The sequence below is a fragment of the Aegilops tauschii genome, chromosome 7 (assembly GCF_002575655.3).
Source record: "Aegilops tauschii subsp. strangulata cultivar AL8/78 chromosome 7, Aet v6.0, whole genome shotgun sequence".
Taxonomy (NCBI): domain Eukaryota; kingdom Viridiplantae; phylum Streptophyta; class Magnoliopsida; order Poales; family Poaceae; genus Aegilops; species Aegilops tauschii.
In genome coordinates, this window is record NC_053041.3 from 161,650,472 (window position 1) to 161,664,500 (window position 14,029).

Consider the following 14,029-nt stretch of genomic DNA (forward strand, 5'->3'; position numbering starts at 1 on the left):
ATACCTTGTTGGAGAAGTTGACGAGGAGCTGCGAGTCGCCCCTAACGGTGAGGCGCTTCACCCCCAAAGCTGCCGCAGCTTTCCGGCCAGCTATGAGGCCTTCGTATTCTGCGATGTTGTTGGAGACCTTCTCGCCCCGCTGAAAGCAGAGCTGCACGGCGTAGTAGAGCTTGTCTTGGGTGGGCGAGATAAGTACTGCTCCAGCCCCCGCGCCCTGGTGCGCGAAGGCGCCATCGAAATACATGACCCATCCATCAGGCGCCTCACTTCCCGGCGAGGTGGACTGGTCCTCGCCTACTTCAAGCGTCGGGGCATCCGTCCATTCTGCCATGAAATCAGCGAGTGCGGCTCCCTTGATGACCCTGGTAGTGCTGAACTCCAACTGGAACGCCTGCAACTCGATGTTCCACTCAGCGACCCTTCCAGCAGAGTTGGGGCTCCTGAGCACTCTCTCCAATGGGTAGGCTGAGACGACCTTGATGGGGTGGCCCTGGAAGTAGTGCCGCAACTTACGCGAGGCCACCAAGAGCGCGAGTAAGAGCTTCTGAGGCATGGGATATCGTGCCCTGGCGTCCCGCAACACCGTGCTGACGAAATACATCGGGTGCTCGACGAAAGTTGGCGCGTTGGTGAGGCTCATGTCTTGCGGGAGTCGGGGCGTCTCCTGAGGTAGTGGAGCTCCCGACGCTTGATCGCTTGTTGGGATCTTGGCGGCGTCGTCCTGCCGAGCTTGGTCCTCTGTGGATGCTGCTACGGCTCTTGCGGCGCCTTCATGATCTTGCATCATCTCGGCTGGCGGTGTAGCTTGGCGCGACGCGCCTTTGGCTTGGCGCTCCTCCCAAACCGCCACCAGAGCCGCGCTGGCGGAGTACGGGGTGGCGGCAAGATAAAGCACTAGGGGCTCGAGGGGCCGTGGCGCCACCATCACCGGAGGGCTGGTCAGGTATCTCTTGAGGTCTTGAAAAGCTCGGTCGGCTTTCGGGGTCCACTCGAACAAGCCCTTCTTCTTCATTAGCTTGAAGAAGGGTAGGGCGCACTCCCCCAGCTTGGAGATGAAGCGCCCCAATGTAGTCACCCAACCAGCCAGCTTCTGCATTTCCTTGAGGGTCTATGGTGGGCTCATGTCTTCAATGGCCTTGATCTTTTCTGGGTTCGCCTCAATCCCTCTGTGGGACACGAGGAAACCTAGCAGCTTGCCGGAAGGGACACCAAACACGCACTTCTCTGGGTTAAGTCGCAAGTTCACCTGGCGCAGGCTCGCGAAAGTCTCCTCCAGATCTTGGATCAAGGTTCTCGCCTCCTGAGACTTCACCACAATGTCGTCGACGTAGGCCTCCGCGTTTCTCCCGAGCTACCACCCTAAGGCGATGTGTATCAACCGTTGAAAGTTTGCACCCGCGTTACGCAGACCGAAGGGCATGCAAGTGTAGCAATACACCCCACACGGGGTTAGGAAGGCTGTCTTCTCTACATCTTCTACCGCCATCTTGATCTGGTGATACCCTGAGAACGCATCTAGGAAGCACAGCAGGTCGCACTCGGCGGTGGAGTCGACGATCTGGTCGATGCGTGGAAGCGGGAACGGATCTTGGGGGCAGGCCTTGCTGAGGTTGGTGAAGTCGACACACATTTGCTCCTTCCCGCCTTTCTTTGGCACAACGACAGGGTTTGCCAGCCATTCAGGGTACCGAACCTCGCGAATGGCACCCGCCGCCTCTAATTGCGGGTTTCTTGGCCGATGAAGGCCTGCTTTTCCGTGGACTACCATCTCGCTCGCTGCTTCACAGGGCGTCCATTGGGGCACACCCTTAAGTGATGCTGAATCACATCTCTCGGGACCCCCACCACCTGCTTGGGTTCCCATGTGAATATCTCCTTGTTTGCGCGCAAGAACTTCACCAACGCTTCCTCCTGGCCTGGGTCAAGGCCGGCACCTATGGTAAAGGTGGCTCCTGAGGACCCGTCCTCATCGACCGGCACCTGCTTGGTTTCCGCTTATCTTGGGTGAACAGCTGCTTCTTCTTGGTTGGCGCGGCTCCCTTGGCCTCAGAGGCGCCCGCGCCGACGGGCTGTGCCGCCGCGGCGGTCTTGAGGGCAAGCTTGAGCGTCGCCAAGGCCTCCTTGGCGTCCCCCTTGATGGTGAGGACGCCCTTGCTTCTAGGCATCTTCATGAGGTTGTAGGCCGGATGGGTCGCTGCCATGAACTGGGCCAGAGTTGGGTACCCGAGGATGGCGTTGTACGGGAGGCTGATGCGGGCGATGTCGAAGTCGACTAGCTCGGTGAGGTAGTTGTCGCGTGTGCTAAAGGTGACAGGGAGGCGAATCTGCCCCAGGGAGTGGGCGGCGCCGCCGCCAACCCCTGAGAAAGGCTTGCTGAGGCTGAGCCGCTCGAGCGGTACGTGAAGAAGGCTGAAGGCTTCCAAGGAGAGCACGTTGAGGCCGGCGCCGCCGTCGATGAGGGTCTTGGTGACGGCCACGCTGCAAATGGTGGGCGTGCAAAGCATCAGGAGCATACCCGAGACGGCGGTGGTGACGGGGTGGTCTTCCGAGTCGAAGGTGAGGTCGGCCTCGGGCGCAGCCCAGCCTGGCGGAGCCCCCGAGCGCTTGGAAGCGGCGCCGATTTGGTGAAGGAATGGCTTGATATGGCGAACTGAAGGCGGTGCTTGAGAGCCGCCTAGTAGGTCCGCGACCATGTGGTGCGCCGGTGCCGCGTAGCGTGTAGTGAAGAGGCCGCGCAGCTCCTCCTAAGATGCCACCATGGATCCGGGGAGGTTGAGCAGCCAGGCGCGCGGCGCGCCAGTGAGGGCCATGGGAAGCCAGTTGGCCATGACCTTGTTGAAGGAAATATGCCCTAGAGGCAATAATAAAGTTATTATTTATTTCCTTATATCATGATAAATGTTTATTATTCATGCTAGAATTGTATTAACCGGAAACATAATACTTGTGTGAATACGTAGACAAACAGAGTGTCACTAGTATGCCTCTACTTGACTAGCTCGTTGATCAAAGATGGTTATGTTTCCTAGCCATTGACATGATTTGTCATTTGATTAACGGGATCACATCATTAGGACAATGATGTGATTGACTTGACCCATTCCGTTAGCTTAGCACATGATCGTTTAGTATTCTGCTATTGCTTTCTTCATGACTTATCCATGTTCCTATGACTATGAGATTATGCAACTCCCGTTTACCGGAGGAACACTTTGTGTGCTACCAAACGTCATAATGTAACTGGGTGATTATAAAGGTGCTCTACAGGTGTCTCCGAAGGTACTTGTTGGGTTGGCGTATTTCGAGATTAGGATTTGTCACTCCGATTGTCGGAGAGGTATCTCTGGGCCCACTCGGTAATGCACATCACTTAAGCCTTGCAAGCATTGCAACTAATGAGTTAGTTGTGGGATGATGTATTACAGAACGAGTAAAGAGACTTGCCGGTAACGAGATCGAACTAGGTATTGAGATACCGACGATCGAATCTCGGGCAAGTAACATACCGATGACAAAGGGAACACCGTATGTTGTTATGCGGTCGGACCGGTAAAGATCTTCGTAGAATATGTGGGACCCAATATGAGCATCCAGGTTCCGCTATTGGTTATTGACCGGAGACGTGTCTCGGTCATGTCTACATAGTTCTCGAACCCGTAGGGTCCGCACGCTTAAAGTTTTCGATGACAGTTATATTATGAGTTTATATGTTTTGATGTACCGAGGTTGTTCGGAGTCCCGAATGTGATCACGGACATAACGAGGAGTCTCGAAATGGTCGAAACATGAAGATTGATATATTGGACGACTATATTTGGACACCGGAATTGTTCCGGGGGTTATCGGATATGTAGCGGAGTACCGGGGGGTTACCGGAACCCCCGTGGGGATCAATGGGCTTATATGGGCCTTAGTGGAGAAGAGGGTGGGCGGCCAGGGCAGGCTGCGCGCCCCTCCCCCTCTAGTCCGAATTGGACAAGGAGGGTGGCGGCGCCCCCCTTTCCTTCTTCTCCTCCTCCTCTTCCCCCCCCCCCTTCTCCTAATCCAACAAGGAAGGGAGGGAGTCCTACTCCCGGTGGGAGTAGGACTCCTCCTGGCACGCTCCTCTCCTGGCGGGCCGCCTCTCCCCTCTTGCTCCTTTATATACGGGGGCAGGGGGGCACCCCAAAGATATAACAATTGATCTGTTGATCTTTTAGCCATGTGTGGTGCCCCCTCCACCATAGTCCACCTTGATAATACTGTAGCGGTGCTTAGGCGAAGCCCTACGTCGGTAGAACATCATCATCGTCACCACGCCGTCGTGCTGACGAAACTCTCCCTCAACACTCGGCTGGAACAGAGTTCGAGGGACGTCATCGGGCTGAACGTGTGCTGAACTCGGAGTTGCCGTGCGTTCGGTACTTGATCGGTCGGATCGTGAAGACGTACGACTACGTCAACCGCGTTGTGGTAACTCTTCCGCTTTCGGTCTACGAGGGTACGTGGACAACACTCTCCCCTCTCGTTGCTATGCATCACCATGATCTTGCGTGTGCGTAGGATTTTTTTTGAAATTACTACGTTACCCAATAGTGGCATCCGAGCCTGGTTTTATGCGTAGATGTCATATGCACGAGTAGAACACAAGTGAGTTGTGGGCGATATAAGTCATACTGCTTACCAGCATGTCATACTTTGGTTCGGCGGTATTGTTGGATGAAGCGGCCCGGACCGACATTACGCGTACGCTTACGCGAGACTGGTTCTACCGATGTGCTTTGCACACAGGTGGCTGGCGGGTGTCAGTTTCTCCAACTTTAGTTGAACCGAGTGTGGCTACGCCCGGTCCTTGCGAAGGTTAAAACAGCACCAACTTGACAAACTATCGTTGTGGTTTTGATGTGTAGGTAAGAACGGTTCTTGCTAAGCCCGTAGCAGCCACGTAAAATTTGCAACAACAAAGTAGAGGACGTCTAACTTGTTCTTGCAGGGCATGTTGTGATGTGATATGGTCAAGACATGATGCTAAATTTTATTGTATGAGATGATCATGTTTTGTAACCGAGTAATCGGCAACTGGCAGGAGCCATATGGTTGTCGCTTTATTGTACGCAATGCAATCGCCCTGTAATGCTTTACTTTATCACTAAGCGGTAGCGATAGTCATAGAAGCATAAGATTGGCGAGACGGCAACGATGCTACGATGGAGATCAAGGTGTCGCGCCGGTGACGATGGTGATCATGACGTGCTTCGGAGATGGAGATCACAAGCACAAGATGATGATGGCCATATCATATCACTTATATTGATTTCATGTGATGTTTATCTTTTATGCATCTTGCTTTGATTGACAGTAGCATTTTTAGATTATCTCTCACTAAATTATCAAAGTATAACTGTTCTCCCTGAGTATGCACCGTTGCGAAAGTTCTTCGTGCTGAGACACCACGTGATGATCGGGTGTGATAGGCTCTACGTTCAAATACAACGGGTGCAAAACAGTTGCACATGCGGAATACTCAGGTTAAACTTGACGAGCCTAGGATATAACAGATATGGCCTCGGAACACGGAGACCGAAAGGTCGAGCGTGAATCATATAGTAGATATGATCAACATAGTGATGTTCACCATCGAAACTACTCCATCTCACGTGATGATCGGACATGGTTTAGTTGATTTGGATCACGTGATCACTTAGAGGATTAGAGGGATGTCTATCTAAGTGGGAGTTCTTAAGTAATATGATTAATTGAACTTAAATTTATCATGAACTTAGTACCTAATAGTATTTTGCTTGTCTATGTTGATTGTAGATAGATGGCCCGTGCTATTATTCCGTTGAATTTTAATGCGTTCCTTGAGAAAGCAAAGTTGAAAGATGATGGTAGCAATTACACGGACTGGGTCCGTAACTTGAGGATTATCCTCATTGCTGCACAGAAGAATTACGTCCTGGAAGCACCACTGGGTGCCAGACCTGCTGCAGGAGCAACACCAGATGTTATGAACGTCTGGCGGAGCAAAGCTGATGACTACTCGATAGTTCAGTGTGCCAAGCTTTACGGCTTAGAACCGGGTCTTCAACGACGTTTTGAACGTCATGGAGCATATGAGATGTTCCAGGAGTTGAAGTTAATATTTCCAGCAAATGCCCGGATTGAGAGATATGAAGTCTCAAATAAGTTCTACAACTGCAAGATGGAGGAGAATAGTTCTGTCAATGAGCATATACTCAAAATGTCTGGGTATAACAATCACTTGATTCAACTGGGAGTTAATCTTCTGGATGATCGCGTCATTGACAGAATTCTTCAATCACTGCCACCAAGCTACAAGAGCTTCATGATGAACTATAACATGCAAGGGATGGATAAGACGATTCCCGAGCTCTTCGCAATGCTAAAGGTTGCGGAGGTAGAAATCAAAAAGGAGCATCAAGTGTTGATGGTCAATAAGACCACCAGTTTCAAAAAAAAGGGCAAAGGGAAGAAGGGGAACTTCAAGAAGAACAGCAAGCAAGTTGCTGCTCAGGAGAAGAAACCCAAGTCTGGACCTAAGCCTGAGACTGAGTGCTTCTACTGCAAGCAGACTGGTCACTGGAAGCGGAACTGCCCCAAGTATTTGGCGGATAAGAAGGATGGCAAGGTGAACAAAGGTATATGTGATATACATGTTATTGATGTGTACCTTACTAATGCTCGCAGTAGCACCTGGGTATTTGATACTGGTTCTGTTGCTAATATTTGCAACTCGAAACAGGGAGTACGGATTAAGCGACGATTGGCTAAGGACGAGGTGACGATGCCCGTGGGAAATGGTTCCAAAGTCGATGTGATCGTGGTCGGCACGCTACCTCTACATCTACCTTCGGGATTAGTTTTAGACCTGAATAATTGTTATTTGGTGCCAGTGTTGAGCATGAACATTATATCTGGATCTTGTTTGATGCGAGACGGTTATTCATTTAAATCAGAGAATAATGGTTGTTCTATTTATATGAGTAATATATTTTATGGTCATGCACCCTTGAAGAGTGGTCTATTTTTGTTGAATCTCGATAGTAGTGATACACATATTCATAATATTGAAGCCAAAAGATGCAGAGTTGATAATGACAGTGCAATTTATTTGTGGCACTGCCGTTTAGGTCATATCGGTGTAAAGCGCATGAAGAAAATCCATACTGATGGACTTTTGGAACCACTTGATTATGAATCACTTGGTACTTGTGAACCGTGCCTCATGTGCAAGATGACTAAAATGCGATTCTCCGGAACTATGGAGCGAGCAACAGATTTGTTGGAAATCATACATACATATGTATGTGGTCCGATGAATATTGAGGCTCGGGGCGGATATCGTTATTTTCTCACCTTCACAGATGATTTGAGCAGATATGGGTATATCTACTTAATGAAACATAAGTCTGAAACATTTGAAAAGTTCAAAGAATGTCAGAGTGAAGTTGAAAATCATCATAACAAGAAAATAAAATTTCTACGATCTGATCGTGGAGGAGAATATTTGAGTTACGAGTTAAGTCTTCATTTGAAAAAATGCGGAATAGTTTCGCAACTCACGCCACCCGGAACACCACAGCTTAATGGTGTGTCCGAACATCGTAATCGTACTTTACTTGATATGGTGCGATCTATGATGTCTCTTACTCATTTACCGCTATCGTTTTGGGGTCATGCTTTAGAGACGGCTGCATTCACGTTAAATAGGACACCATCGAAATCCGTTGAGACGACGCCTTATGAACTGTGGTTTGGCAAGAAACCAAAGTTGTCATTTCTTAAAGTTTGGGGCTGCGATGCTTATGTGAAAAATCTTCAACCTGATAAGCTCTAACCCAAATCAGAAAAATGTGTCTTCATAGGATACCCAAAAGAGACTGTTGGGTACACCTTCTATCAAAGATCCGAAGGCAAGACTTTTGTTGCTAAATTTGGAATCTTTCTAGAGAAGGAGTTTCTCTCGAAATTGAGTGGGAGGAAGTAGAACTTGATGAGGTAACTGTACCTGCTCCCTTATTGGAAAGTAGTTCATCACAGAAACCGGTTTCTGCGACACCTACACCAATTAGTGAGGAAGTTAATGATGATGATCATGAAACTTCATATCAAGTTGTTACTGAACCTCGTAGGTCAACCAGAGTAAGATCCGCACCAGAGTGGTACGGTAATCCTGTTCTGGAAGTTATGTAGCTAGACCATGACGAACCTATGAACTATGAAGAAGCGATGGTGAGCCAAGATTCCGCAAAATGGCTTGAGGCCATGAAATCTGAGATGGGATCCATGTATGAGAACAAAGTGTGGACTTTGGTTGACTTGCCCGATGATCAGCAAGCCATTGAGAATAAATGGATCTTCAAGAAGAAGACTGACGCTGACGGTAATGTTACTGTCTATAAAGCTCGACTTGTTGCGAAAGGTTTTCGACAAGTTCAAGGGATTGACTACGATGAGACCTTCTCACCCGTAGTGATGCTTAAGTCTGTCCGAATCATGTTAGCAATTACCGCATTTTATGATTATGAAATTTGGCAAATGGATGTAAAAACTGCATTCCTGAATGGATTTCTGGAAGAAGAGTTGTATATGATGCAACCGGAAGGTTTTGTCGATCCAAAGGGACCTAACAAAGTGTGCAAGCTCCAGCGATCCATTGATGGACTGGTGCAAGCCTCTCGGAGTTGGAATAAACGCTTTTATAGTGTGATCAAAGCATTTGGTTTTATACAGACTTTTGGAGAAGCCTGTATTTACAAGAAAGTGAGTGGGAGCTCTGTAGCATTTCTGATATTATATGTGGATGACATATTGCTGATTGGAAATGATATAGAATTTCTGGATAGCATAAAGGGATACTTGAATAAGAGTTTTTCGATGAAAGACCTCGGTGAAGCTGCTTATATATTGGGCATCAAGATCTATATAGATAGATCAAGACGCTTAATTGGACTTTCACAAAGCACATACCTTGACAAAGTTTTGAAGAAGTTCAAAATGGATCAAGCAAAGAAAGGGTTCTTGCCTGTGTTACAAGGTGTGAAGTTGAGTAAGACTCAATGCCTGACCACTGCAGAAGATAGAGAGAAGATGAAAGATGTTCCCTATGCTTCAGCCATAGGCTCTATCATGTATGTAATGCTGTGTACCAGACCTGATGTGTTCCTTGCTATAAGTTTAGCAGGGAGGTACCAAAGTAATCCAGGAGTGGATCACTGGACAGCGGTCAAGAACATCCTGAAATACCTGAAAAGGACTAAGGATATGTTTCTCGTTTATGGAGGTGACAAAGAGCTCATCGTAAATGGTTACATTGATGCAAGCTTTAACACTGATCCAGACGATTCTAAATCGCAAACCGGATACGTGTTTACATTGAACGGTGGAGCTGTCAGTTGGTGCAGTTCTAAACATAGCGTCATGGCGGGATCTACGTGTGAAGCGGAGTACATAGCTGCTTCGGAAGCAGCAAATGAAGGAGTCTGGATGAAGGAGTTCATATCCGATCTAGGTGTCATACCTAGTGCATCGGGTCCAATGAAAATCTTTTGTGACAATACTGGTGCAATTGCCTTGGCGAAGGAATCCAGATTTCACAAGAGAACCAAGCAAATCAAGAGACGCTTCAATTCCATCCGGGATTTAGTCCAGGTGGGAGACATAGAAATTTGCAAGATACATACGAATCTGAATGTTGCAGACCCGTTGACTAAGCCTCTTCCACGAGCAAAACATGATCAGCAGCAAGGCTCCATGGGTGTTAGAATCATTACAGTGTAATCTAGATTATTGACTCTAGTGCAAGTGGGAGACTGAAGGAAATATGCCCTAGAGGCAATAATAAAGTTATTATTTATTTCCTTATATCATGATAAATGTTTATTATTCATGCTAGAATTGTATTAACTGGAAACATAATACTTGTGTGAATACATAGACAAACAGAGTGTCACTAGTATGCCTCTACTTGACTAGCTCGTTGATCACAGATGGTTATGTTTCCTAGCCATTGACATGAGTTGTCATTTGATTAACGGGATCACATCATTAGGAGAATGATGTGATTGACTTGACCCATTCCGTTAGCTTAGCACACGATCGTTTAGTATTCTGCTATTGCTTTCTTCATGACTTATATATGTTCCTATGACTATGAGATTATGCAACTCCCGTTTACTGGAGGAACACTTTGTGTGCTACCAAACGTCACAACGTAACTGGGTGATTATAAAGGTGCTCTACAGGTGTCTCCGAAGGTACTTGTTGGGTTGGCGTATTTCGAGATTAGGATTTTTCACTCCGATTGTCGGAGAGGTATCTCTGGGCCCACTCGGTAATGCACATCACTTAAGCCTTGCAAGCATTGCAACTAATGAGTTAGTTGCAGGATGATGTATTACAGAACGAGTAAAGAGACTTGCCGGTAACGAGATTGAACTAGGTATTGAGATACTGACGATCGAATCTCGGGCAAGTAACATACTGATGACAAAGGGAACAACGTATGTTGTTATGCGGTCTGACTGATAAAGATCTTCGTAGAATATGTGGGAGCCAATATGAGCATCCAGGTTCCGCTATTGGTTATTGACCGCAGACGTGTCTTGGTCATGTCTACATAGTTCTCGAACCCGTAGGGTCCGCACGCTTAAAGTTTCGATGACAGTTATATTATGAGTTTATATGTTTTGATGTACCGAAGGTTGTTCGGAGTCCCGGATGTGATCACGTACATAACGAGGAGTCTCGAAATGGTCGAGACATGAAGATTGATATATTGGACGACTATATTCGGACACCAGAATGGTTCCGGGGGTTACCGGATATATACCGGAGTACCGGGGGTTACCGGAACCCCCCAGGGATTAATGGGCCTATATGGGCCTTAGTGGAGAAGAGGAGGGGCGGCCAGGGCAGGCCACGCGCCCCCTCCCCCTCTAGTCCGAATTGGACAAGGAGGGGGGGCGGCGCCCCCCTTTCCATCTTCTCCTCCTCCTCTTCCCCCCCCCTTCTCCTAATCCAACAAGGAAGGGAGGGAGTCCTACTCCCGGTGGGAGTAGGACTCCTCCTGGCGCGCCCCTCTCCTGGCCGGCCGCCTCTCCCCCCTTGCTCCTTCATATACGGGGGCAGGAGGGCACCCCAAAGATACAACAATTGATATGTTGATCTTTTAGCCGTGTGCGGTGCCCCCCTCCACCATAGTCCACCTCGATAATACTGTAGCGGTGCTTAGGCGAAGCCCTGCATCGGTAGAACATCATCATCATCACCACGTCGTCGTGCTGACGAAACTCTGCCTCAACACTCGACTGTATCGGAGTTCGAGGGACGTCATCGGGCTGAACGTGTGCTGAACTCGGAGGTGCCGTGCGTTCGGTACTTGATCGGTCGGATCGTGAAGACGTAGGACTACATGAACCGCGTTGGGCTAACGCTTCCGCTTTCGGTGTACGAGGGTACGTGGACAACACTCTCCCCTCTCGTTGCTATGCATCACCATGATCTTGTGTGTGCGTAGGAAATTTTTTGAAATTACTACATTACCCAACACTTGTCGTCGCCCCCGGCCTCGAGGACGGCCTCCTCGTATGCCAGCAGGAAAGCTGACGGGTCCGCCGCGCCGTCGTAGCGCGGCGGCATCTCCGGCTTGAACTTGGGCGGCCATTGCACCTGCCGCAAGGCGGGGGCCAGGGCTCGGAGCCCCCTGGCCCAGTCGTCGGTGTCTGCCGTCGGAGCCGGGAGCGGGACGCCTGCCATGAGGGTGGAACGCGGTGGTGGCGGAGCGCAGATCGACGGAAGGAAAGCTACGGCGCACCCCTACCTGGTGCGCCAAATGTCGGATCACGGGTTCCGGCAAAACCCTCAAGGTTCGAACACTGGGGTGCGCACGAAGATCTGCCCCTACCGATCCACGTCCTAGCTTCGCTAAGATCTCAAGGACTAACTCGACGAACTCGCAACACAAGGGACACAAGATTTATACTAGTTCGGGCCATCGTTGTGGTGTAATACCCTACTCCAGTGTGTGGTGGTGGATTGCCTCTTGGGCTGAGGATGAACAGTTACAAGGGGAAGAATAGCCTCCTGAGGTTGAGGTGTTCTTGTGCTCGGTGTGTGGCTAGGGATTGGCTAAAGATCAGATCAAGCTGACCCCCTCCTACTGTGGTGGCTAGTCCTATTTATAGAGGCCCTGGTCCTCTCCCCAAATATTGAGCGGGAAGGGAGCCAACAATGGCCAATTTGAAAGGGGACAACTAGTACAGCTTATCCTGACAAAAGTAGTCTTCGCCTGCAAAAGGCTCTGGTGGTGATGCCGCCTTAGACTCCATGGTGACCTCCGTCTTGCCATCCTGCTGGTCTTGGTCTCGTTGCACTGATATGGAAACATTTGCTTGATGCCTCGGTACTCCGCGCCTGTGCTTGCCTCCTTAGCACCAAAGAGGAAAGAAGTACACTGTGCGCGCTGGCGCCCGCCTGGTCTCGATCGTCATGCCTCACGTCACGAGAACCTCACGAGGTTTGCCTTGCCTTGAACTCTCCGCCCCTCGCGAGCCACCCTGGTGAGGACGCTCCCGAAGAGGTCTTGCGTCGTCCGCCTCGCGAGGCTTGGCCCCTCGCGAGGGTCTTGAATGCCTTGTTGATGAAGACGGGTCGTATGGGCCCGCTCGCAGAGCCTCGCCGTGGGCCGCAGGCAGGCAAGTCTGGGGAGCCCTGTTCCCAGAACGCCGACAATATCTACTATATGATTCACGCTCGACCTTTCAATCCTAGTGTTCTGAGGCCATATCCGCATATGCTAGGCTCGTCAAGTTTAACCCGAGTATTCTGCGTGTGAAAAACTAGCTTGCACCCATTGTATGTGAACGTAGAGCTTATCACACCGATCATCACGTGGTGTCTCGGCACGACGAACTTTCGCAACGGTGCATACTCAGGGAGAACACTTGTACCTTGAAATTTAGTGAGAGATCATCTTATAATGCTACCGCCGAACTAAGCAAAATAAGATGCATAGAGGATAAACATCACATGCAATCAGTATAAGTGATATGATATGGCCATCATCATCTTGTGCCTTTGATCTCCATCTCCAAAGCACCGTCATGATCACCATCGTCACCGGCATGACACCTTGATATCCATCGTAGCATCGTTGTCGTCTCGCCAACTATTGCTTCTACGACTATCGCTACCGCTTAGTGATAAAGTAAAGCAATTACATGGCGACTGCATTTCATACAATAAAGCGACAACCATATGGCTCCTGCCAGTTGCCGATAACTCTGTTACAAAACATGATCATCTCATACAATAAAATTTAGCATCATGTCTTGACCATATCACATCACAACATGCCCTCCAAAAACAAGTTAGACGTCCTCTACTTTGTTGTTGCAAGTTTTACGTGCCTGCTACGGGCTGAGCAAGAACCGTTCTTACCTACGCATCAAAACCACAACGATAGTTTGTCAAGTTGGTGCTGTTTTAACCTTCGCAAGGACCGGGCGTAGCCACACTCGGTTCAACTAAAGTTGGAGAAACTGACACCCGCCAGCCACCTGTGTGCAAAGCACGTCGGTAGAACCAGTCTCGCGTAAGCGTACGCGTAATGTCGGTCCGGGCCGCTTCATCCAACAATACCGCCGAACCAAAGTATGACATGCTGGTAAGCAGTATGACTTATATCGCCCACAACTCACTTGTGTTCTACTCGTGCATATGACATCTACGCATAGACCAGGCTCGGATGCCACTATTGGGTAACGTAGTAATTTCAAAAAAAAATCCTACGCACTCGCAAGATCCATCTAGGTGATGCATAGCAACGAGAGGGGAGAGTGTTGTCCACGTACCCTCGTAGACCGAAAGCAGAAGCGTTATGACAACGCGGTTGATGTAGTCATACGTCTTCATGATCCGACCGATCCTAGTACCGAAAGTACGGCACCTCCGCGATCTGCACACGTTCGGCTCGGTGACGTCCCACGAACTCTCGATCCAGCTAAGTGTCGAGGGAGAGCTTCGT